Below are 22234 nucleotides of genomic sequence, written 5' to 3'. Positions count from 1 at the left end.
GAGGGAGCTTAGGACAGAAACACAGAGGGATGGCAGTGTGAAGATGAGGCGAAGACAGCTGTCTGCACTGGAGAGAGACCTATAAAGAATCAACTCCATGAAACTTTGATGTTGGATTGATGACTGTCACAAGGTATGAAATTGATTTCCTATTTTAAATAATATTAATATTTTGAAATTATAATATAGTGGTAGTATTCCCCCCTTTCTACCTCTAAAACCTCTTATGCATCCCCACTCAACTCTCTTTAAAATTTATGACTCTGTCTAAAAATTGTTTATACATACATGCATATAATATAATATTATATTCTAAGATATCTAACTATAACATGCTCAGTCTGTATAATGTTACCTGTATGTATATTATTTTAGGGCTGACTGATATTGGATAATCAATTTGTGTGCTTTTCACTGGAGAAGGTTATTTCTCATGCTCTTAGCCTTTCTTAGTTGCCTGTTGTTCTTTGTGTAGGGCTGAGAGACCTTGTGCACTTTCCCCCTCTGTGCTAGCATATGTCTTTGTGTTGTTCTTGTTTATGTGTTTAGTAAGCCATGTTATAGCTACGTTATAGTAAAACTTTATAGGTATAATTTCTCTGACATTTATTTTTAGGATATATAATATCATATTAAACCATGCTTCTTTTGTTTTTATTCCCTTTCTGTCCCCTCTTCCACAATGATCCCTGAGCGTTAGATGTAGGAATTATGTGGTAGATATATCCATTGGGTCTGGGTTCTATGATTGTATTTGATAGGCTATAGTTTTCTGTAAAGGTTTCCCTCTGTAGTAAAGAGAAGTTCCCTTGGTGATGGTGAGGACTAAACTTACCTGTTGGTATAAGGACACATATTCAGAATATTATTAGGGATTATATTAGTTCAGTAAAGTAGCTGTTCTAAGTTCTCCTCTAAGACCTAAGACATCACTAGTCTTGTGTAGCTGATTAGGTTTCCAATATTAGACATGATTTTCCTCTTTTTGAGTCAGTCTTGAGTCCAATTGGTAGATGGTGGTTACTGCCAAGGCATGCATGCCACAGTTGCACCTTTAGGGCTATAATGGTCATGGTATATAGAAACCATTGCTGGGTAGGACAACTGGTTGTGTCCCTCTTTTGGAAGCTTACCTGACACCTGGTACCACAAAAGATTGTCTCCAGAGAGGAGGCTTTCCAGTCAGTTCCAGCTCAGGGTCCTCTGGTTCCTGTGTCTGAAGTGAATGGTTTCTTCAGCAATAGGGACCAAGGGAAATAGAAATAGATTATAAAGTTTTGTGGGACTCTTGGACAAACCTGACCAACAACTTGAAAGAAGGTCTCTCATGCCTGGTGTTGGGGTCTTCGTTAGATAGTTTATGACTCTTGTCGGAAGAATTGTCCACCAAGTTTGGCAAATTTCATTTGAATTATTTATGAATGTCATTTTGTACACTGACTTACATTTATTTTAACTAGTTTTTGGATAATAGCAGGATTCCTTATATCTTTTTCAGACATCCTTATTATTTTCCCTCCCTTCCTTCATCTGCATTTATCTTCCACCCCACTGCCCACTAGTTTTAGCTTCTCTTCATCACTTCTCCTCAGATCACATGTATGTGTACAATATTTTCATTATTTCTTAGTTGTAGGACATCTAGGTTGTTTCCATATTTTAGCTGTTGTGAATAGAGCAGCAATGAACATGGCTGAGCTGATATCTATGGAGTAGTAGGATGTCAAATCCTTTGATTGTATGACAAGGAATGGTATAGCTGGGTCATATAGTAGATTTGACTTTAGCTTTTTGAGGACTTTCCACACTAATTTGCAGAGTGTCTGGACCAGATTGCAATCCCATCAGCAAATAGTGAAGGGTCTCCTTTCCTCTCATTCTCCCCTACAGTTCTTGGTTGTTTTTTTGATTTTGGTCATTCTTATTGGGATAAGATTAAATATCAAAGTTGTTTTGATTTACCACCAAGTCTATGTTCCTTTCCTATGGTAGCAACAAGTAAACAATTGGTTAACATTGTCTAATAGAAAAAGCATTTTATGTGTGACCTTTTCTTTTTGTTAAGATTCCATTTAACTTTTTGTATCCTCAAAGTGCCAAATTTCTGTGCGTAAGTGTATTAGAATATCCTTACTCACAAATCTAGGACAGATCAAATTGATTTTTCTTCTTAATTGTAACAAATAATGAGCTCCTACTGGGTTATCATCACTGAGATAAGTTTACAAAATTGCTTTTAGGACAAACTCTTCCATATTCAATTAATCTGTAAGCCTTATTGCCTTATTGTCTTTCTCTTGAAATGCATCACTTTATTGCCCTTTCCCTCTCATAATAAGTCTGACGCTAATATTCCTTCTGGCCTCATTAAGTAACTTCTTACATCGTCGTCCTCTTCCTGGACTTATTTGTTGTGTAAGTACAAAGTTACATTATAAAAATATTTCATGGCAGCCTTTGTTGATAATTCCCCACTATTCTTGGGAGGAAATCTAGAGTCTGCTTATCATTCATCAGCCTACATTTCATGGTGATATTGGCCCTTGTGTTCCTGCCCTACTTTGTGTCTCTCACTACCCCCAAAGCTCAACATGTTTTACATGCTCACACTGCACCTCCCAGTTCCTAGCATGTTGGATTTCCCCCCTCACTAACCTCCCAGGCTCAATCTGTGTTATACGGTCACACTGCACCTTACAGTCCTAAAATGTTACATTTTCCCTATGTGTTGTTCTTACTAACAATAACTTCCTCCAGTATTTTCTGATAAACTTCTCATCTTCATGTCTTAGTTCAAAAGATACCTTCCTTCTTCCCGAATTCAAATGTACCTTCTGTGTCTTTCTGTATTTGTCTACCATGGCTTTATGATAAAGTGAATATAGTTACATAGCACTTGGGAAGTTGAAGCAGAAAGATCATGAGTTCAAGGCAACCTGGGCTCTGACAAAGCCTTGTCACAAAACAAGACAAAACAAAACAAAACACTGAAACCAAACAAACATGCAAACAAAATAAATAACAGCCATTCAGTCCATTTATTGAGTGAGTTTGGGAATAAAGTGGGTTATAGTTGCTGAGTGTTACACAAGAAGGTCATGCATTCATCATATAGTATTGGTGGCAATGATCATAAGGTACAATTATGTCAACAAGACCATTTTTCTTTATAAAAATAATGTAATTTGGAATTGTATTAAAAATACCAATGAATAACAGCTTCAGTGACATGGAAAAAAGCATAGATTTGATTGCTTTGAGAGGAAAAAGTTGATAAATTATAGCATTAAACTTTAATCATATGTTATATATGTTCCTGAGGTACCATTTTATGTAAAATTCCAATAAAATGCAAATAAAACAGCTAAATGACATCAGTTGTACTGGATTTTCTAAAACAGATTTAAGAAACTGCTTAGAAAACAACTGTAACTATACTCGAAAGACACATTGTGATATTACTCATTAATGAATTACACAAAATTAAAGTTCAATTTTAGTTTCTTATAATAACTTATTTTAAAATCATTATGGTGTGAACCTTTGCCTCTTTTAAAATTACTTAAATTTGCATTTGACATTTCATAAAAAATATTTAACTTAAAATCAGTTGCAAAAAGTTTTATCTTTTGTTCTAGAATTTTTTTTGTTTGTTTTGTTCTTTCAAGACCGAATTTCTCTGTAGCTTTGGTGTCCTGGCACTAGCTCCTGTAGACCAGGCTGACCTCAAACTCACAGAGATCCACATGCCTCTGCCTCCTGAGTGCTGGAATTAAAGGCGTGTGCCACCATTGCCCGGCTATGTTCTAGAATTCTTAAATTGTCTTATGTGGCCTGGTATTTGTAGTTCTGCATGAAAAGATGATTCTGGGAGATGATTTTGAAAATATACAAGACATTTAAAAACTCATTAACAAATGTACAAGAGCATGGGTAAAAGATGAAACAAAAGAAAACAAGAGAGTTGAACAAATGTACTATATCTGCTCAGTAGAATAGTGTCCTCCCACTCAAACTTTAGCAAAATGGTGAACTGCTAGTATTTTAAGATTGAAATAGCAAGATACAAAACTATGCTGATGTAAGAACTCGGTTATGCTATCAAAATATGCTGAAACTGGAGAAAAGCCTTCCCAGAAGTAATGGTGCTACTGAATGTTCTGTTCTCAAAGGGTCAAATTTACCTTTCTTCAGGGTCTGGATTTGACTTCTGTGACTGGAAATTAATAAACTTTGAAAATTACTTTGTTGGTATTACCACCCATTTGGAGTTCTAGAGCATATTCAGGAGCTACTGCTGCTGACAGATGGGCCTCCTCTGTCTGGAGTTCTAGAGCAGATTCAGGAGCTACTGCTGCTGACAGATGGGCCTCCTCCATCTGGAGTTCTAGAGCAGATTCAGGAGCCAATGCTGCTGACAGATGGCCTTCCTCCCTTTGGAGTTCTAGAGCAGATTCAGGAGCTACTGCTGCTGACAGATGGACCTCCTCTATCTAGAGTTCTAGAGCAGATTCAGGAGCTACTGCTGCTGACAGATGGGCCTCCTCTATCTGGAGTTCTAGAGCAAATTCAGGAGCTACTGCTGCTGACGGATGCGACTCCTCCATCTGGAGTTCTAGAGCAGATTCAGGAGCCACTGCTGCTGACAGATGGGCCTCCTCTATCTGGAGTTCTAGAGCAGATTCAGGAGCTACTGTTACTGACAGATGCAACTCCTCCATTCTAGAGCAGATTCAGGAGCTACTGCTGCTGACAGATGTGCCTCCTCCCTCTAGGGAATGATTTCAGGCGATGATCTCTCAGTTTTTTCCTATTCTGCCACTTGGTTCCAAGCATTTCCTTATATTGATAGCTTTTGATTTTGCGAATCACTATTCTATCCCAAATGACCCAAGGCATTAAAGAGAGCCAAAGGCAACTTTAAAACCCTTTAGGGACTTGTGCAAATGGTCCTGGAGAAAGGAAGGTTGTAAACAGCTTATTGTGTGTGTGTGTGTGTGGTTTCTCCATTAGAGACTCTTCCATGTCTGGCAACTAACATCCAAAGGTCATGTTTCTACTCACTTCAGCAGGCATAATCTTCCCTGCCCCCCCGTTAGTTCTTTCTTATTTTTAATATTTACCATTTGATCTCGGCTGTTTTGGGATGTTTTTTGTTCTTTTTTTCTTTAAACTTTTTTTAATTGATTCTTTGTAGATTTCACATCATACATCCCAATCTCAACTATTTCCCTGTCCTCTCACTGCTACCCTCTGCTCACAAAATAAAACGAAATTTAAAAGTAAAGCCACGCCCTTGAAAACAAACACACAAACAACAAGAAAAATCTTGGCACAGAAGCTGTAGCGTGGCCCAGTGAGTCACACAGTATACCATTTAGTCCCTACAACTTTACTTGTAAATGTTCATGGTAATGAGTCGTTGGTCTGGTTCAGGCCTTTGCTTTCTGCTACACTGTGAATACTGGCCCGTCATTGGGGTTCCTCTGGGATATCCTATTGTTGCCTTGTGTCATGGAGATCCTTCAGATTTGGATCTGCAGGTCTGGCCCCTTCACATGCTCCAGCAGTACACAGATGAGGTGGATGTTGGGGAATGGGCTAACTCATAGCTCTGGTTCTGGACCTGGGTGATAGCTGGGTTGGTTGTCAGCCCCCAGGGGAGGCTCTCCAGCACTGCCCCAACTAGCTCACTCAACTCAGCAGGCAGCAACGGGGGGGGGGCACTCCTCTTGCTTTCATGTCTCTGTGTCCAGCTCACCTGCACTCACACTTCCAGGGCCAGCTCTACTGTTTGCGCAGATAAGCTGAAGGACCCTGTTTCCAGATTGCTTCAGTAGGTGAGGGGCAGGGCCAGCTTCTCTGTTCTCTTGAGGCCAGCTCTCCTGCCTGTTGCAGGTGGCAAGAGGTGGGGCAGAGGGCTATTTCTCACTTCCCTTTCCCATACCAACGCATGGTATATGAGGGAGGGGCAGGGCCAACTCTCCTGCTCACGGGCCCACAGGACCAGTTCGCCTGTGCCCCCACTAGCAAGTTCAGCTCTAATGTACTGCCCAGGAGAAGTGCATGATGCAGTCTCCGGGGTGCTAAAGCCAGTGAGGGGCAGGGTCAGCTTTCCTGCCTGACACAATAGCAAGGGGCATGGAGGTAGAGGGCATTTTTCCCTCACACATGCCACCACATGGCAGACAAGGGGGGGGGTGGGGTCAACTCTCCCACTCTCTTGACCCTGGGACCAGTTTTTCTCACCTCTAGTAGAAGCAATGGGCAAGCACTGAGGGGCAAGGGGTGAGGAGGTATTTAACCCTTGCCCATGCCATCATGTGACAGACAGTGGGGATACCATTCTTTCTCTCACACCTTCACAATTGGTTCACCCTCACCAGCACTGGAAGAGACCGTTCCATTGTGCGGCTCAGGAGAGGGGCAGGGCCTGTTCTTTGGAGTGCCGCCATTGGTGAGGGGCAGAGCCAGCTCTCCCTAGTGCTTCAGTCAGTGAGGGTTGGGGCCAACTCTGTGCCACTGTTCCCCACTGCTTTTGGTGTAACAGGAACCACAGACATCAACAAAGAGCATGGCTGCAGCAGGGCCATGGACCTTGGATGCAGCACAGGCTAGACAGCTCTGTGGCCCTGGTTGCCAGTGCAGGTCACTCAGGTCTGTTTGGTCTTGGCAGAGGCTCAGCCCTTAGACACTAATGTGGTCCTAGATGGTGACCAAAATCCTTGATGTCCAATTGGCTCTTGGTGGCAATAGGGGCCATAGATAACAACACAGACCCCAGCTGTGGTTGGACCATGGACCCAGACATGGTCCTTGGCAGCATTCAGGACTTGGATGTCACCAGGACCCTGGTTGGCAGTTCAAGTCACCCAGATCAACATTGATCCAGTGGTAGTGTGGGCCTCGAACATCCACATGGTCCCAGGTGACAGCTCAGATCTTTGGCATCCACAAAGCAACAGGGGCCTCGAACATCATGTAGACCCTTGATGTGGCAGAGCAGACCCTGACATGGTCCCAATCTGTATAATGCCATGGCCCTGGGTGGCAGCACATGTTAATTCTGGTCTGTATGGGCCTGGCAGTGGCATAGCCCTCAGACAGCAACATGACCACAGGTGGCAGCCTAGATCCTGGGCATCTATGTGGTCTTTGTTGGCAACATGGGACACAGACATCAACACAGACTCAGGCTGTGGTAGGACCATGGTCACAGACATGGTCTTTGACAACAGTCTGGATGTCATTGTGGCCATAGTTGGCACTGCAGATCACCTAGACAGGCATGGCTTCACAGAATGTTCCTTGAATGTCAGTATGTCTCCAAGTGGCATCTCAGACCTGGGGCATCCTCTTGGCCTTCTATGCTAATAAGAGCAATGGACATCAATTCAGACCCTGGATGCTGTAGGGCTAGGGACCCAGACGTGTTCCTCAGTTGTACTCGGGTCCAGACAATGTCATAGTCCTGGCTGGCAGCACAGGCCACTCAGGTCTGTATGACCCTCCCTGGTGGCAGCTTGATCCCCAACAGCCGGCATAGCCTCAGGTGTTGGCCCACATGATCTCAGGTGTCAGTCCAGTCTGTTGACCTCTCATGGCTTTCAGTGGCGACTGGAACCTCAGACATTAACTTGGAGCCCAGCTACAGCAGGGCCACAGGCCCAGACATGACCCCTAGCAGCAGACTGGACCAGACCATGGTCCTGGGTGGCAGTACAGGAATCCTGGAGCAGCACAGCCCCCTGGGGGGGGCATCTCTTGATACTACATGGTCACAGGTTGTAGCCCAGATTCCAGGCATTCCCAGGGCCTTCTGTGGTAACAAGAGCCATGGACATCAACATAGACCTCCACAGCTACATCAGAGCCCTTGGTAGCACCCCAGACCCAGACATCACCATGGCAAGCAGCCATTTAAATCAGCCTGTTTCTCACTGCCCTCACCTTAAGATCTGCATCTTTGCAAGCACATGAATTAATCGTTCTGCTCCTCCGTCTCTCTCTCCCGTTTTTCCACCCTGTACTCCCTCATCATGGTGCCCTATCACTGTCTTCCATGTGCCCTCCCGGGCCTTGGGATGTTTTTGTTCTTAAGACACGTACATCTGTTTAACTCTTTGGTTTTGTTACACTGGTTAGTCTCAAGTGGCGTAGTTCTTATTTCATGTGCAAATATCTAACTACATTGCCCTAGAAAAACTTAGCAAAGTGCTTTAAGTGAATGATTTACTAAAAACATGCCACTCAGGGGTCACTTTGAATGATTATTTCTAAGAATGTGAGTTGTTCCTTATCGTGGAAAAGTCAGTAACCGACAGTCTCTCCCCCATTTAGAGCAATAAACTCAGAAAGAGGGAAATATATCTCTTTGTATTCACTGAAGTCTTTTTGATTTATGAACGGCAAAAATAATGACTTGTACTCAAATGAATGAATTCATCGATTTGCATACAGAGTTTCCAGTTTGATCATTTATGTTCCAAATCTATCATGTTGTCATGACACTGCTGGAAATAAAAATACTTAAATTGTTTAAATCTTGTCTCTGGAATCATTGGCTTTGGTGCTGCTGTGTTAAATTAGAATATTACCAAGTCATAATTTTGGTACAAAGACCTCCAAAATTATAGAGAAAATAGGTTTAGAACTAAAATATTATGTGAGTTAGCTTGCCCTCCTTACTGTGTACCATGTGTACCATACTTGACAGGGTAAACCATTCCATTATGTTGGGGGTTTGGTTGTTGTTTTATTGTTCTGTTTTTTGTTTCTTTCTTTTCTTTTTTGTTTTTTTATTTTCTTTCTTCTTTTCTTTTCTTTCTTTCTTTTTTTCTTTACATCTGTAGCTTGTCAGTAGGAAATACCAGTAAAAGTAAGAAGGTTAAATATGTACTATTGTTGGGTTCCATGAAACAAAACAAAACAAAACAAATATACCAAATTCTGAAGGAATCTCACGCTAAAAGAACTTGATTTTCAGAAAGAAACCTTCTCCAGGATCCACGGCGATGTGTGGGTAGATTGGAAGAAGACGACCTTGGAAGGATGCCTAGAATACAAGCAAAGAAACAATAATAATATTACCTGTAAGGTGAGTCTTTGGAATGTTTCCAGGTAAAAAGTACTTATCTAGAGAAATAGTTTTTAAAAATATTTTATTTTTATGAATGTTTGCCTGCATCCTGGTATACACACTACATGAGTGCCAGGTGCCTGTGGAGGCCAGAAAAAGAAATAAGATTCCCTGGAACTGGCATTGCAGATGTCTCTGTACCATCATGTGAGTGCTGGAAACATAGCCTGGGTTCCCTGCAGGAACAGCCAGTGCTCTCAACTACTGAGCCATCCCTCCAATATCAAAGGAAAAAAATCAATTCTGATATGAAACTTCTTAAGTCTGACTCACTGAGTATATGGCCCATTAATAGTATTGCTTGAAATATGCTTTATGTTATAATTAAGGACAGGGAGGAATATAAACATGTGATTCTTCAAACAATGAAAGGAGTTACTTATATGTTTGACTGTGTATAGTTTCTTATGAATGAGTAACAAGAACATAAAAAGTAACATGAGCATGCCTCTGCATCTTTATGTGTTGCTGTGGGAAGAGTGGAGTGGATAATAACAAATATACATTTACAGAGAGAAAGAGAGAGAGAGAGATCCAGATGAGGGAACATTAACAATGAATTTACCACTGCTGGGGTTCATTCTTGGGAACAATGATGGACCCTAGAACTCCCACTCTCTAATGGATTAGGCCAGGTTCATAGAGCACAACCCCCTACAGAGGTGCCCACAGGCCAGCCTCATAGAGAAAAATCACTCACTGAGACTCCCTTCATAGGTGATTATGGATTACATGGTATTGACAATTAAATCCAGCTATCACACTCTCTCACTTGTTCTTTCTCTTTCTTTTGTCTTTTGCTTTATTCCTTCAAGAAATTTTAATTCAATTCAGTTCTTCCCTTTATCCTCTTGTAGAATCTGTTCTGATAATTTTGGTAATGAGTATAAAATAGAATGCTCTGATTTAGAGAAAATTATTATAATTATAATACTCAGCTTTTTTTTTTTGGATTTTGAACTTTTCATCCAGATCCATACTTATCTGACCTTATCGAGAGCTTAGGGCAAGCTTAGAGAACTTATCGGGAACTCACTAAGGCCAGCTGGCCTGGGTCTGAAAAAGCATGGGATAAATTTGGACTAGCTGAACATAGCGGACAATGAGGAAGAACGGGAACTCAAGAACAATCGCAGTGGGTTTTTGATCCTACTGCACGTACTGTCTTTGGGGGAGCCTAGGCAGTTTGGATGCTCACCTTATGAGACCTGGATAGAGGTGGGTGGTCCTTGGGCTTCCCACAGGTCAGGGAACCCTGATTGCTCTTTGAGCAGATGAGGGAGGGTGACTTGATCGGGGGAGGGGGAGGGAAATGGGAGGCAGTGGCGGGGAGGAGGCAGAAATCCTTAATAAATAAATAAATTTTTAAAAAAAGAGCTAGTTCCAGGATAGGAACCAAAAACTATGGAGAAACTCTGTCTCGAAAAATAAAAAATAAATAAATAAATAAAAAATTAAAAAAAAGGAAAAAAAAAGAATTTGGCACGATATGGGGATAGATTGCTGAGTGTGTTTCAGTTAATGAACTGTGAACTTTTAGTGCCCACTGTTTTCTTTGTTTTAAAATTTATTTATTTATTAAAGATTTCTTGAAATAATTTTTTTTTTCTCTGTGGTTTTGGAGCCTGTCCTGGAACTAGCTCTTGTAGACCAGGCTGGTCTCGAACTCACAGAGATCCACCTGCCTCTGCCTCCCGAGTGCTGGGAAAGATTTCTGTCTTTTCCCCGCCACCGCCTCCCATTTCCCACTCCTCCCCCAAACAAGTCCCCCTCCCTCATCAGCCCAAAGAGCAATCAGGGTTCCCTGCCCTGTGGGAAGTCCAAGGACCACCCACCTCCATCCAAGTCTAGTAAGGTGAGCATCCAAACTGCCTAGGCTCCCACAAAGCCAGTACGTGCAGTAGGATCAAAAACTCATTGCCATTGTTCTTGAGTTCTACAAACAATCCAGAGCAATTATTTGTAAAGACACCTGTCTCTACCAGAGTGTCAGTCTCTGTTACTTGTTATTTCTTTCTTTGAAGCGATAAGATTGGGAGTGAGCATATTATCGCTGACTGCCCGTTCTTGTCCTGGAAGCATGGAACATAGTCTGCTATCTGCTCTAGCCCTGTACATTGTGTTCCCTAGGGATGCAAAAACCCCTAACACTTTAAAAGGATCAGTGTCATGTAAATAATAGTTTTATGTATTTATTATAGCAATTATTATAATTTTAACTAAGTGATGCCTCAGGAAACATCAACAAAAATATTCTGGAAGTCAGTTACATAGGTTGTTCCAAGTTTTATAAGTTTTTTACTTTTAGCTTTTGTTTTGATTTAAATATAGTGTTTATTATTTGTGAAAGTATCATAAATTAGAATCTTTCCTAATGATTTTTTTCTTTTAACTAGGTTAGTATATTTACTAACCTCTGAATCAATGTGTAATCACTAAATGATCTAGATTTCAGTTAAGTGTTTTCTCTAATCAATTTAACTCCAAACTTCCTTCTTAAAAAAACTTAAATTTATAAATATCATATTTTATTCAATTGGAAAAAATGTAATTTCCCAACTTGAATACTAACATTGGTGAAAAATCACTTCTCTCAATCTTTCTTATAGTCTTTTTCATAGGTATATTATAATGGCGGTTTGTTATCCACACACAAACTTTTATGCTGTCAATATTGAAAGGAGAGAGTATATATCTCAGCAACAGATTCCTTTATGGTATGTGCTTACACAGAATGCCTGAAAAATACCGCTGTGGCTAAATTTATAGAGTGGGTAACTACACTGTAACAACATGGAAGAATTCTGCTCGTGTGTATTAGCAACCACCAGTATTTCTCCAGGTTTTATTTTGTGTTTTATGAATGAATAGTTACCTGATAAATATAAATAAAACCAGAATGTTACAAAACTATTTTTAAAAACTGGGTGTTTTGGTACATACCTTTAATTACAGGACTTGGGCAGCAGAGGTAGGTGGATCTCTATGGGTACACACATGTGCGTGTGCACGCATGCACACATACATAGCACTTAAACACAATAAAATAAGTGATGCATAAACATGAAGATCTTGGTTCAGATGCCCAAAATCCATGTATGTGCCTCTGTAACCCCAGTACTTCTTCTGTGAGATGGGAGTTTGAGAGAGGAGACTCCCTAAAGCTCACCAGCCTGGTATATGGTAGTGAACAACAAAATATGTTGTATCAAACAAAGGGGAAAGTTGAGATGGCCATCTCATATTGTTCTCTGACCAGCACATGGATGTTGTGAGACACTCACACCCAGCTTCACATTCACAAACACAAATTCACACACTCACGCACACAATATACAGATTAAAAAACAATGAAATATAATATACTACATGGGTATATAGTACACACGTGTGCATATTTGCTATGTAATTGTCAGGTGTTGAGGATGTTTTGCAAACTGCAGCAATGAGAATTTCCAGTAATCAACACTTTTATACTTATCTTCCTAGAAAACATAGTAACCTGTGTTTTAGTATAAATTACTAAATGCTTGGTATCTATTTTTAATTTCAGAAATATTGGTTATGATTGATAGATCACAGATGAATTTTTCTTTCTGGGCTGCCAGCTTACAAAAATGACACAGAGACTTATTAATCATGAAAGCTCTGCCTTAGCTTAGACTTGTTTCTAACTACTTCATAACAAATTAACCCATATTTTTTAATCTATGGTTTTCCACATGCTCGTTACTTCTTCATTATATTCATCCTAATTATTCCCTATCTGGCTGGTGACTCTGCCTATCTTCTTCCCAGAGGAATACTCGCCAACAATAGGCACTGACCAAGCTGTTCTTTAAGTAGTCCTGTTAGGTATTACTAGTTAGAAAGAGATTCTAAATTTCATGTTATACCATTCATTATACTTATCATTTACTCTAGGAAAATTTAAAGGTATTGTGTTCATGCTTACAAAAAAACTTTAAAAGTCCCTGAAGGAACTGCTTTTCATCTCATACTGAGTATTAAGGTGTGTCTTCGAGTGAGTCCCATTCCAGATTTTTCTAACTCATAAGTATAAACACTTGTCCTTACTACAAGAAATAATCTCTGTGCTCCTACAGTGACCTTTTAATCTTTGTAGGTGTAATTTGTTGTAAAACCTGATATTTGAACAGAATTGGAAAACCAATGAATAATTCAAACAGTAATGATTTGCACAATACCACATGGGTATCATTTTAAGTTATTATTTTATAACTATTTTAAAGATTGCTCTTTGAATACCTTCATATTTTCATGTAATTATTTTTTTGGTTGTCTGCATCTCTAGATTAATTTTTCTGCTGTAGGACTAATATATCTGGCTTTTCAATTTGTGTTATTCTTCTCTCCATCACAGAGGTTAAAAGCTGAAAGCAGACTGCACAAGTTGTGCTATAATGTGGGTAGAAGCAGAAAGTCAGGAGGACAAGCATGAGTCACTATAGAGCTACCCTAAAACCATGCACACACTTGGCTTGTTCTAACAGATACCTCTTGAACACAACAACTTTAAATAGACAGGCTGTGTTATTGTAATAAGTTCTAAATCATTTAAAAACAATTTAGGGAAAATCCAATCATTTCTTGCGTAGAAACAAGCCCTATTCTTGGACTTTGAGGGTCAGGCCTACAGGCTAACACCATTTAGTGGTGACTGGGAGACAGTGTCATTTTGTGACAAACCTGGTCTCAGGGTGCCATGAGTTGATAGTGGCTCAGCAGAGTGAAATCATTTTAAGTGACTGCTGAACTACTCTGGAGCATTAACTTCCAAATGAAAAGCTAGCTCTGAAGACCACTTGGCTGGGTAAGAACAGATTTCTATGCCTTTGCAAAGTAATCTCAGTTTTCTTTTCCCACCACTATAAACTTAACCATTTATGCCCAGGAAATTTTAATATACCCAAAAATGAGTGAGAAAGGCAGGGAAAAGATGAAAGCGGTAGTTGAAAGGATCATTCAAGGGTTATGCCTACGTATACAATATTCAGAAAAGTCTAATGAATGCTCTACTCACAGAATTGACAGTACTGAAGAAATGAAGTTTTGACAAAAATGTGTTAGAACTGATGAGTTAATGCACTTACATTTTGAAAGTATTTCCAAAAGGATGACTTATCAGCTTTTGTCTAAAACAAAAATAAAGGGCTCAATCTTGATTATAGCTTCTGTCCTGCTTATACAGAGACCTGATAGCATAATTAACATTTAACAAAAGTACCCCAACTAACCAGGAATGCTGCTCAATGACTCAGAACCACTTGTTGATTCAAGAAACATTGAAAAGAATCCATGAGACTGGAAAAACAAAACTAATATGATCCCCATTTTTACCTAAATTTGCACCCACGGTGGATACATTGATTAAATAAGCATATATGTTCACAATGTTATTTCAGACCATAGAAAGTTCTGACAAGAAAATGAGTTTATGACAAAATGCGCCTCATGTGGGGTCTTGCAAGGAGGGTCCTGGCTGAGGACATACTTTTGCTAGAAGCTGAATGAGGAGAAATTTACCATGTGGAGATTTGGAGAAAGAGCTTTCCATATAGAGATAAAAAGTTACCTAGTCTTTGAAACGAGAGGGACCATATCATGCTCAAATAGAAGAAGGTATAGTGAGGGTACAAGGGAGAGTGTAACTGAAAACAGGCCGGCGTTGCGGGATATTTGAGAAAACTGTAAAGCTTGCCACTGTTTTTTCTTGCCTGCCCGAGGCACCTGATTGTTTTAATAAAGAGTTGGATGGATAATGGCTAGGCGGGAGAGGTTAGGCAGGACTTCCTGGAAAAGAGACGAATTTGGGAAGAATCTAGACATGTGAGAGACTCCAGTGAGCCATAGATGGAGTTGGACAGAAGGAAAGAAAGAGAGGTAAAAAGCCATGTAGCAGAACATAGATGAGTAGACACAGGTTAATTCTAGTTATAAGAGCTAGTTGGGAATAAGCCTCAGCTAAAAGCCAAGCATTTCTGATTAATAAGAATTTTCCATTTCATTATTACTTTGGGACTGATGATCCCAAAGGAAAGTCAAACTATAGGTCAGAGAGATGAAGAGGAGGTCCAAATATTTTTAATCTTGAAGTCATGGCAGATAAGAAGTCTGTTAGAGCCACAACAGAAAGAGATGAAGCAATAGAGACAGAAGAACGCAACACTAGTCATGAATGGAAATATCCAGTGTCTGTTAGATAGGGTTCAATTGCAGATGGGCAAACTCAAAATCAAAGAATTCAAGCGTGAACTTTGTAGAAGACCAGATGTTTGGTAGCTGTGGTGCTTTAAAAAATGGCATTATATGGAGACAGCACCACGGAGTGATTTCAGAAAACATTTGAGTGGCAAGGTCTGTTTGCTAAGGGTACGCACACAGTGGATGAGAAGAGGAGAACCAGGTATTTCTCTTAGGATTTGCCTTGAGCAGCTGGAGTGACAGAAGTTCACTTACTGTGGGAGAGGAAATGAGAAATGCTACTCCCATCACATGAAGTCCACGGTGATGCATAGTTGCCCAAGTCATCTTGACTACAATACTATATGTAACTCAGGGAACTCAGAACGCTGTGGCTTTCTGCGCCCAACAGAGATCTAGCCAAAGGGTGAAATGAAAGAAAAGTCACTTATCCCTTCTCTCAGAGGGGATTTATTGACAGTGGCTGCCATAAGCGCTTCTGTTGCAGCAGATGTGGCTGCAACAATAAACAAGACGGAGTGTTGTTAGGCATGAAAGCTTTCTCCTTTCAGGTTCAGTTTCAAGAGTGTGGGTGAAGGAGTCGATGACTCACTTCCTTTCTGTCCTAGCTAGCTCAAGTCTGGCAGCCTGTTCTGTCTCTGCTCTCTTACTCTTCCCTGGAACTCAGTGGAAACATTCAGAAACAGACCTTGTGGCCTGAATCAACAACATCACCTGCCAAAGTCCTATAATTCAAAGAGAAAACGAATGCACAATGGATGGTAATATCTAATGTATTTATTCAATGCTTTCTTTTATCAGTTATTATTTTATAAAGTATTAGAATAATCTCTTGGAATTTATGTGGTTATTAGAAATAATGAGATACAGAAACAATTTGGATGAAGTGTGCCAAACAACCACCCAAACATTCTTGAGTAATTGGATATTATCACATCCTTGGAATTTAATTGGGGCTAACTGAGATTTTGAATCTAGAAAATACCTGGTGTTTCTGAAGATTGCAGCAGATTTGTTTCCCAATAGAATATTGAACCAAGGAAAGAAACAGAAAAGCAAAAAAGCAACCTCTTTATGCTTCGAACTAATTAAAATTCAAGTAAACAAAAATTGAGACCATAAACCACAGGCAGGCTGACTGCTCAGCTTTCTTTGCCATCCTGCCCCACCTCCCTCCAAACTGGTTCCTCCAGTTTGTATCTAAATGATGCTATCATTGGAGCCAGTTGTGCCAAATAGACATTACTGTGTGCTGTAGTCATAGTCTGGCTTCCTGTCTGGTGGAGAACTATTTCATGGTGCTAATAGGCCAGCGTTAGTCAATTAGAGTAGCATTTGCATTCTGGCACTGTCATTCACAGGCTGGAGGATCTAGGGCCAGACATGTGTTCCCTCTGTTCCTTCCTTTCCTCTTCCATGTTTATCTGAGACTTAAGTGAGCTAATGTAGGTAAAGCAGTGAGAACAAGGCCTACTCCAAGGAAGGCATTTGCTCATGCATCTAAAATTAGCGTGAGTGCTAGAGTCTTCTAAGCTTTGGAAAAAAGCACGGGCAAATTATACAAAGTCCTTACCTTAATGGACTGGGATATCCATATCCTTAATTCCCCTTTTAATTTTGTTTCTAGGATGCCTTTGTGCAAAATAGACACAAAGAAGAATAACAATATTTTAAATGTAGTTTCTTAACCCACGAGTGTATTTTAACCAGAGTACACACTGCCTGTCTCAAGCCCTGTCTGTTTCTCCAAAGATGCCTTCCCAAGTAGATTCTCCCCAGGGGAGCTTCTCTACATAACTCTCTCACCTGCCCTGGCCACATTAACCTGCTTAGTTTAAATCTTCCTCTCTTCCTTCTAAATCATGGTAGGCAGCTGGAATAGAGTCTAGCACTGGCACAGACTACATGTAGACTCCTCTTGAAGGTTTCGTTTAGATCCAAAAATGAATCTTCAGAGGCTGATTTTGATGGTCTGAGAAGTATGTGATGGAGAAGGTACTGAGTGACACCTGCTTTGGGACTGCATCCACAGCAGCATCCTTGTTTCCTGGCATCTCTCTCGTCTTCCCTACCTGCCCATGCTTTCCTGCTTTTGTTGATATTTTTCCTTCTTTCTTCCTTTTTCATGCCTGTGCTACCGATATTATATAAAATATAGTAATCACAGTGCTGACTGAAATACCATGTCTTCCACTAGATACTCCTGCTGTTGCAAGTTGAGATAACTCTCCCTGCTCTGTAACTCCGCGAGCAATATTTCTACAACTGTCAATTTCGAGTTATTCTCTCATTTCTCTGTATGCACAAGTTTCACTTGAGCATCTATTAGTGAAATAACTCACACAGGAAGCTAATATCTGAAGCCAGGCCAGAGATCCTCAATGATAAGACTTGATTCTTTTTGCTTTATCAACCTTCCCTCTTATCCTTAATTCCTAACTTCCTATATTAAATAAAATGTGGGATAAAAGAGGATTTATTTTAACACACAATTTCAGAGAACTCAGCACATGGTTCTATTGCTTTGTGTATAATAAAAAATGAAAAACAGACCTGGTTATTTCACAACAGGAAGGCAGTGCATGGCTCAGGACATAAGATGAACCTTTCAAAGGCATGCTTTCTATGAGCCATTTCTACGTCCTACTTTCTAAAGTCTATTCTTTCTTGATGGGTCGATCCATTAACATGCTAAGTGAACACATGCTTCAATCTCTTCTCAACAGGTGCCACCACCTGGGCAAGTCTGCTACCCAGAAGCCTTCTTGAGGAATACCTCATGTCCAAACTCTCCCTCTTTTCTTTCCTCCTTTTTTCCACCTTCTCTTTTTCTTCACTCTCTTCCTAGACTAAAACAAATTTAGAAGACAGTTAAAAAATTGAACACATCAAAGTATCATTTTAATCCATAAATTACAATGAAACAAAATATCTTTATTTTAATTATAAGTTTATATGAGATTTTGTTTTAAGGGTAATTTTTGATAGATTATGGTTATCACATAGTGGGTTTAATTTTTTAATGATTTTAAATAGATTTCAATGATTTTAAAGATTTTAAATAGAAACGAAACATTGCACGTACAAACTAGTATGTCCAAAGAAATGATGAGATTTGTAGTTTGAGGTCTCAAGTGATTAGCATGTGACTGGGTCCTTGGCCTGCATGACCTGTCTTGTGTAAAATAAGCCATGAAAACATTATCTGGATAAAAACGAGAGAGATGTGACAGGAGTATGGGAAGATGCAGGAGTGAACTTTTGCAGAAGGGTTGAGAACATTTGGGTAATAGATTAACTCAGAACTGGGGCAGAGAACTTGGGTGTTTGAAACTCTCACAGAGTCAAGGAAGCCATGAACCAAGAGACCCAGAAAGAATGTCTACCCATCCAGAAAGACTGAATCTTCATAGTGGTAAGGGACTTCTATCATAGGACAGTCCTGATAAAAACAAGGAGACGAGTTTAAGAGTTTAAAATGTTAGGGGACCATATTTGAATCATCTCTTCCTACAATCCCTTTTGCTGAGACCTTCATTTTTTGTGAAGCAATAATAGCAGGTAGTCCCAAGTAAATTATCATCTGCTTGTCTGAAAACTGGATGCAGAAGAGAAGAAACAGAGAAACTGTACAGAGAAAACCAGAAACAAGAAATGGTGTGGATGTGAAGAGCAAGCAGTTCTGTTCTTTTACATCAACCCTTCTTGTGAGTCTGTAGACACCTGGCTCTGGTTTCTCTTGACATACAGCATTATTACTGAATATGCCTTTATTTTATATTCTACAAGTGGAATGGATGTTTTGCAGTCAAAAAGGTCTTGGCTAGGACTTTAACTGGTACATGTCGAAAGCTGTTAGTATCCTGTTGTTCTAGGAACTTGAGACACAGACACAGTGAGGACCATATCTATTTCCTCAGTACACAGTGAGAACAAAGTTTGGGCAGTTTCTGGTAATTTGGACTGGAGCTAAAATAAGGCAGAACAGACAAATTTTAATGAGACCTGAATATTGATAAATAGGGTGTATTGTTTAGAGTAAAAGTTAGGTCACTGAAACAATAGGCCCCTGAAAGAACAATGGCCTAATATGATTCAAATTTGTGTCTTTTGTGACAGACATAATAATAGATGACATCATCTTTTATGCATTCTGGAGTCCTTATCTACATAGTCACTAGTGCCACTGCCATGTTCTAATCTTGTAAGAAGAGAAAAGGGAAGGGCAATCAAAAATTGAAGAACCAAATCTGGACTTGGGTCACACTGCTCAGCAGTCACGTTGTGCTTCCAAGTCTGGGCCTTTCCACCTTATCCAGCTGCGACAGATGTGGGATAATATACTCTCTAGTGCCGTGGTTGCACATAGAGGTCAATAACTTTTGGTAGAGATAAGAATCTAGTTGGGAGCCGGGCGGTGGTGGCGCACGCCTTTAATCCCAGCACTCGGGAGGCAGAGGCAGGCAGATCTCTGTGAGTTCGAGGCCAGCCTGGTCTACAAGAGCTAGTTCCGGGACCGGCACCAAAGCTACAGAGAAACCCTGTCTCGAAAAACCAAAAAAAAAAAAAAAAGAATCTAGTTGGGACATTAGTTCTAGTTCTAGAATGATTAGCCTTCTTGGTTTAATGTATCATTTACTTCTTTGTGATGTGTTATTTCTTTCATTTGTTGTTGAACATTTTGTATTTCTAATTCACGAAAAGATCACGTGTGTGTCTGTGTGTGTGTGTGTGTGTGTGTGTGTGTGTGTGTGTGAAGAGTTCAATGCCCCATGTCTTCCAGGATCACTTTTCCACTTGTTTTTATGAGACACAGTCTCTCATTGGCTGTGGAGCTCACTGATTTGGCTGGACAAGGTGGCCAGCAAGCTTACAGGGTCTGCCTGTCTCTGCTTCTCCAGCACTGGAATTACAGGTCTGTAATCACACATAGCTGTCTACATGGGAGTTACGATTGACCATAGGCATTTATGCTCCTGCAGCAATCACTTTTGCAACTAAGAGATCTCCTGGACCTATTGAAAAACAATTAAAAATTAAAATTAAATGCCAGTTTACTTTGATCTGATTGCTAATAGCTTTATTGAGTGTTGGAGGGTGTTGTCAACTTTAGGCAAGTGAATCTAGACTTCTGGGTGAACCAGCAGAGCAAGTGTTTTCAGTCTGCTAAGGCTCTGTCACTCAGAGGTTGCTATACAATGCAGAAATATGTGCCAGCTCCTGCTTGCTGGTGGTAATAAAGTGCGGAATATACAAAACAAACTCCTGAAATTTATTTAATTTTTCAAAAACAATGTGGGATAACTCTGGTGGGGTCATGGAAGTCACACCTCTAGAAGCACAGTAAAAACCATCAGGCAAATAAAATCTCAGGAGGATTGCAAGAACCCTGGTCTGAAGGAACTCCTTGTAATTTAGTGATTTTATGTAATACATAAAATGCGATGTTGGCTAGAAACCAAATATGAGTGAGTACATCCCATGTTCCTCTTTTTGGGTCTGGCTTACCTCACTCAGGATAGTGTTTTCTATTTCCATCCATTTGCATGCAAAATTCAAGAAGTCCTTGTTTTTTACTGCTGAGTAGTACTCTAATATGTATATATTCCATACTTTGTTCATCCATTCTTCCATTGAAGGGCATCTAGGTTGTTTCCAGGTTCTGGCTATTACAAACAATGCTGCTATGAACACAGTTGAACATATACTTTTGTTGTATGATAGGGCATCTCTTGGGTATATTCCCAAGAGTGGTATTGCTGGGTCCAGGGGTAGGTTGATCCCGAATTTCCTGAGAAACCACCACACTGCTTTCCAAAGTGGTTGCACAAGTTTGCATTCCCACCAGCAATAGATGAGGGTACCCCTTACTCCACAACCTCTCCAGCAAAGGCTATCATTGGTGTTTTTGATTTTAGCTATTCTGACAGGTGTAAGATGATATCTCAAAGTTGTCTTGATTTGCATTTTCCTGATTCCTAAGGAAGTTGAGCATGACCTTAAGTGTCTTTTGCCATTTGAACTTCTTCTGTTGAGAATTTTCTGTTCAGCTCAGTACCCCATTTTATAATTGGGTTGATTAGTTTTTTACAGTCTAGTTTCTTGAGTTCTTTATAATTCGTGACCCTAGAGAAGCTAAATAAGAAGGTGAACCCAAAGAAAGTCATCTACTCATCCTCCCGGAGATTAACTTTCATCGGGCAATGAAAGCAGACAGAGACAGAGACCCAAATTGGAACACTGGACTGAAATCCCAAGGTCCAAATCAGGAGCAGAAGGAGAGAGAGCACAAGCAAGGAACTCAGGACCGCGAGGGGTGCACCCACACACTGAGACATTGGGGATGTTCTATTGGGAACTCAACAAGGCCAGCTGGACTGGGTCTGAAAAAGCATGGGATAAAACCAGACTTGCTGAACATAGCGGACAATGAGGACTGCTGAGAAGTCAAGATCAATGACACTGGGTTTTGATCCTACTGCAGGTACTGGCTTTGTAGGAGCCTAGGCAGTTTGGATGCTCACCTTACTAGACCTGGAAGGAAGTGGGAGGTCCTTGGACTTCCCAAGACTGCTCTTCTGGCTGATGAGGGAGGGGGACTTGGTTGGGAGAGGGGGAGGGATATGGGAGGCGGTGGAGGGGAGGAGGCAGAAATCTTAAACAAACAAACAAACAAACAAACAAACAAATAAATAAATAAACAAAAAACAAAACTATAAAATTAAAAAAAACAACTTAGCAAAAAAAATGCGATGTTGGTAGTATATAAAAAAATGTTCTGAGTTTAAGACAGCGTACGTCCAACTTTTGAACATTTTTTATTCTATCTTAGATTTCTGAGTCAGGAGAGAAGACTCTCAGTTCCCTGAT

The sequence above is a fragment of the Microtus pennsylvanicus genome, chromosome 6 (genome assembly GCF_037038515.1).
Source record: "Microtus pennsylvanicus isolate mMicPen1 chromosome 6, mMicPen1.hap1, whole genome shotgun sequence".
NCBI classification, from domain to species: Eukaryota; Metazoa; Chordata; class Mammalia; order Rodentia; family Cricetidae; genus Microtus; species Microtus pennsylvanicus.
Note: the sequence above shows the minus strand (reverse complement) of the source record.